Below are 6,000 nucleotides of genomic sequence, written 5' to 3' on the forward strand. Positions count from 1 at the left end.
TCTTCAGCGTGAAATTGATTAGTGAAGGAACCCTCAAGTAAAATCTTCGAGACTATGAACAGTATCGATAAAGATTCAACACTAAAGAGAATTGCAAATTTAAAATTAAATGGATAAACTTACGCCGGATAGACGACTACTGATAGAGTGCATTAGGGGTGAGAAAACTGGCGGCGTTAATTTTGCTATGGTGGTGTGACGATGAAGGGGTGAGAAAACTGGAGGTGTTAATTTTGCTATGGTGGTGTGCCGTCATCGTCAGGAGGAGAAGAGATCGTGATTAGGGCTTTCTCTTCGTGTTTGGTCTCGTGGGAGAGAAATTATAAGGTGGAAAATGGTGGTATGGAAATGGCGCTATTTTTCAATAAATTTTATGAAACTTAAGCGGACGATTTTTTAGTATGGAAAATGATATGAAAATTTAGGCGGGTTGTAAAGTGATAAAAATATATAACTTTAATCATAACAATAATTGATTAATATATATATATATATATATATATATATATATATATATATATATATGTTGTAAATAATTGGTGGTGTTGTAAATAATTGGTGGATGACATAATAATTGGTGCATGGTAAATTTGTCAACATTTCTAACTAGTTACAATTATATGTTAGTAAAATTTGTAGTATAAATACCCCTCCATTGTAAAGAATGAGACACACCAAAAGTTATAAGAGATATAACTTTCATATTCTCTCTAAATAATTTTTCTTCTCAATTAAAGTTCTTATCAAAGTTTACTAGTTTGGTTTGATTTATAGTTACATTAATTACGCTTAATTCATAACACGTTATCAGCACGAAAGCTCTAATCAAGGTTATTAAACAAGTGGAAAATCACATCTATCTTAATCAAGGTATGTATTACTTAGTAAAAACACTATTAATTATAAAAACCTCAATCATATTAAAATAATAATACTAATGAATTAATGAAACTTATACATTGTGGACATTATGGACTACTAACAATTTTTATTTCTTATACTAACATTTCTTTATGTATTCTAATTTTTATACTAACATTTACATTATGCAACTAATTTTTATTTATGCAAACTAACATTTACATTATGCAACTAACTTTTATTTATGCATACTAACATTTATATTATGCTACTAACTTTTATTTGTGCATACTAACATTTAAATTATATTTATTTATACATGTCAATGTTTATTTATATTTTAGATACTCTTCATAATTTTATTTAAACATTTACTAATATTTATTTATGTTTCTAATTAGTAAAGTTATGTATTAGTTATAAGTCTTATTACATGATTTATAAAATACATATACATATATACACAACGGGAATATATATGCAACGGTTATAAACAGCAAAAACAACGGCTATATTTTTTTTACCATAAATAAACATCTTTACCCTGCTTATTTTACCCACAACAAATATTTCTCTCTTCTATCAAATAAATCAATTTCAAGAAATCAAGCTTCAAGATGATTCATCCTTTTGTGATAATCATGACTATAATAGTCATGTTACTTTTCATCCCAATCCTTAACATCGAAGATAATATGGAATTTCATCTACTTTTAGGCTTGTACGCAATGTTAGCTTTATCGCTTCTTTTTTGTGTAATATTTATTGAAATAAATGGATTTTAATTTTAATTTTTATTTTGTTTAAAATTTATAGTTACATTATGTCCAACATTGCAAAGCTCGAGTTTGCAGCACTTGAAGTTAGTGGGAAAAACTATGTGCCATGGATGATAGATGTAAAAATGCATCTTGAATCCATGGGAATCTCAAATACTATATATGAATTTAATAATTGCTTGGCACAAGACAAAGCAAAAGCACAAGTTTTCCTTCGTAAGCATATTGATGAAATGTTGAGATTTGAATATCTTGATGTTACTGATCCAAGTATTCTCTGGAATCTTTTGAAAGAAAGATTTGATCATCAAAAGGAAGTTATACTTCCAAATGCTAGAGATAAATGGAGAACACTAAGGTTTCAAGACTTCAAGAAAGTAAATGAATACAACTCAGCTTTGTTCAGAATATGTTCACAACTCAAGTATTGTGGACAAGAGGTTACTGATGAAGATATGTTGGAGAAAACTTACTCCACATTTCATGCAACAAACATTACCTTGATGCAACAATATTGGATGCAAAAGTTCACAAGATATTCTGAACTGAATGCATGTCTGCTCGTTGCAGAGCAAAACAATGAACTCTTGATGAAAAACCATGAATCTCATCCAACGGGATCAGTAGCACTTCCTGAAGCAAATGCTACAAATATTGATGGTCATCAAAACAATACACGTGGACGAGGGCGAGGTCGTGGTCGAGGACGAGGCCGTGGCTATTTTAATCGAAACCAAAGCCATAATCAGAACCATAATTCTGGTCGTGGACAATGTAATAATCATGGTCGTGGCCAGAAAAGGAATAATTACCAATATTCACAAAGAAACAATGTCCACACACAAGATAAGGCCAAAGTGGCAAGGCATGACACTGGGACATCACAAAAATATGATGGTTCATGTTATAGATGTGGTAGCACAGGCCATTGGTCAAGGACCTGTCGCACACCTGCACATCTTTGTCAACTTTATCAAGAGTCCATTAAAGGAAAAGGAAAAGAAGCAAACCTCATTGATAATGTTGAATTCACTCCGCTAAATGTTGATGATTTCTGCAATGACATGGAAGACATAAACTAAAAAAAATCTATTATTGTTCTAGTAAAACTGTTTTTCCTTCGTTTGTTTTTCATGTAATGTCTTTCCTACAATAAATGAACTTTCTTTTTAATAATAATTATGATTATGTTTATTCACTTATTATTCCTTTTATATGTGAAGTTTAATATGAGTCCAACTGGAGCACAACACCAAGAAAAGATTGGAGATCTTTGTATAGTAGATAGTGGTAGTACACATACTATTCTGAAATCAAAGAAATATTTTTCAGAATTAGTACCAACAAAAACAGTCATACATACAGTATCAGGTCCTGCAGACTTGATAGAGGGAACCGGGAAAGCCCATTTTATATTACCAAATGGTACAAGCTTTTGTATAGAAAATGCCTTATTTTATCCAAAGTCTAATAGAAACTTATTAAGTTTCAATGACATATATTTCAAAGGATATGACACAAAAACTGTGACCATTGAAAATAAGAAATATATGTATATTATAGACAAAAACCATGTGCTTGAAAAACTACCAACACTTGATTCTGGTCTGCATTATACATATATACATATGATTGAATCAAATATGGTAGTCGAAAGAAAACATTGTGATCCTGGGACATTCAGTTTATGACATGATAGGTTGGGCCACCCAGGATTAACAATGATGCGAAGGATAATTGAGAATACACATGGGCATCCATTGAAGGACCAAAAGTTCCCTCAATCCAATAGCATAAAACCATGTACATCTTGTTCCCTTGGAAAGTTAATTATAAAACACTCTCCAATGAAAGTTGAAAGGGAGTCACCTAGATTTCTAGAAAGAATTCAAGGTGATATATGTGGACCGATTCACCCACCATCTGGACCATTTAGATACTTTATGGTCTTAATAGATGCATCCAACAAATGGTCTCATGTTTGCCTATTATCAACTCGTAATATGGCATTTGCAAAGTTTCTTGCCCAAATTATTAAATTAAGGGCACATTTCCCTGATTATACTATCAAAAGAGTGAGACTTGATAATGCTGGTGAATTTACTTCACAAGCATTTAATGACTATTGTATGTTTGTAGGAATTGTTGTTAAGCATCCAGTTGCTCATGTACACACACAAAATGGTTTAGTTGAATCACTGATTAAACGTCTCCAGCTAATAGATAGACCATTGATAATGAGGACCAAACTTCCTGTTTATGTTTGGGGCCATGCAATCTTACATGCTGGATCATTGATATGCATGAGACCAAGTTCATATCATGTATATTCTCCGCTACAACTTGATTTCGGTCAAGAGCCAAATATATCCCATTTGAGAATTTTTGGGTGTGCATTATATGTCCCTATTGCACCACCTCAACGGACAAAAATGGGTCCTCAAAGAAGGTTGGGAATATATGTTGGTTATGAGTCAGTCTCTATTATAAGATATCTTGAACCATTAACAGGTGATGTTTTCACAGCACGCCTAGCAGATTGTCAATTTGATGAGGCAAATTTCCCATCATTAGGTGGAGAAAAGAAGATTCTGGAAAAGGATGTGTCATGGCATGAGCCTTCTTTATCATATCTTGACCCTCGCACAAAACAATGTGACATGGAAGTTCAAAAGATAATGCATTTCTAAGAAATGGCAAATCAATTACCTGATGCATTTACTAACGCAAAAAGGGTGACTAAATCATATATACCAGCTGTCAATATTCCAGCTCGAATTGACATTCCACATGGACAATCTGATGATAAAGTCACTCAAGAGTCTAAAACACGCCTGAAGCGTGGAAGGCCATTTGGTTCTAAGGATAAGAACCCACGAAAAAGAAGAGGAGCAGAAAATGCACTAGATCACGAGGAAAATGTTCCTGGAGAAACACGAATTATTCAAATTCCCCCAGGAAAGGAGGATGATGCACTAAATTATGGTCAGACAAATAGAATATGTGACCAAAATGAAACGTATAGGTGCAATATTTTCTTATTCAGTTGCATGTGATATTATGAATGATGATCCCGAACCACAATCTGTCATTGAATGTCAAAGAAGAAATGATTGGGCTAAATGGAAGGAAGCTATGCAAGTTGAATTAAATTCTCTTAACAAGAGAAAGGTTTTTGGGAACATTATCCTCACACATGAAGTTGTGAAACCATTAGGATATAGATGGATCTTCGTACGAAAAAGAAATGAGAAAGACGAAATTGTAAGATACAAGGCCAGCCTTGTTGCTCAAGGTTTCTCTCAAAGACCTGGAATTGATTATGAAGAAAATTATTCATCGGTAATGGATGCAACCACTTTCAGATATTTAATCAGCTTGGCAGTATCTAAAAATTTAGAGACGCGTCTTATGGATGTTGTTACAGCTTACTTGTATGGATCACTTGATAGTGATATCTATATGAAAATCCATGAAGGATTTAAAATGCCTGAAGCGTTAAGTGCAAAACCCAAAGAAATGTATTCTATAAAATTACAAAGATCTTTGTATGGTTTAAAGCAATCTGGGCGCATGTGGTACAATCGTTTAAGCGATTATTTGACAAGTAAAGGTTATAAAAATAACACTATTTGTCCATATGTATTTATTAAGAAAACAACATCTGGATATGTGATCATAACAGTCTATGTTGATGATCTGAACATCATTGGAATGAATAAAGAAATCCTTGAAGTGATTGAACTTTTAAAGAAAGAATTTGAAATGAAAGATCTTGGAAAAACCAAATATTGTCTTGGTTTATAGATTGAGCATATGCCTAACGGAATACTTGTGCATCAATCAAATTACACAGAAAGAGTCTTGAAACGTTTCAATATGGAAAATGCAAATCCTTTAAGCACTCCAATGGTTGTTAGATCATTAAATATTGACAAGGATCCATTTCGTCCATGCGAAGAAAATGAAGAAGTCTTTGGTTCAGAAGTACCATATCTAAAGCTCTTATGTATCTTACCAATTGTACTAGACCTGACATTTCTTTCACTATAAACTTGCTAGCAAGATTTAGTTCAGCCCCAACAAAAAGACATTGGAATGGAATCAAACATATTTTTCGATACCTTCGAGGAACTAGTGATTTAGGGTTATTTTACCCTAACAATTCAAAACAAGGTTTGATTGGTTATGCAGATGCAGGTTATTTGTCTAATCCTCATAAAGCTAGATCTCAAACTGGATACGTATTCATGAATGAAGGTACTGCAATTTCCTGACATTCTCAAAAGCAAACACATGTTGCCACATCCTCAAATCATGCTGAAGTAATTGCACTAAATGAAGCTAGTAGAGAATGTAC

The sequence above is a fragment of the Lactuca virosa genome, chromosome 1 (genome assembly GCF_052849685.1).
Source record: "Lactuca virosa cultivar CGN04683 chromosome 1, Lactuca_virosa_CGN04683_v6, whole genome shotgun sequence".
NCBI classification, from domain to species: domain Eukaryota; kingdom Viridiplantae; phylum Streptophyta; class Magnoliopsida; order Asterales; family Asteraceae; genus Lactuca; species Lactuca virosa.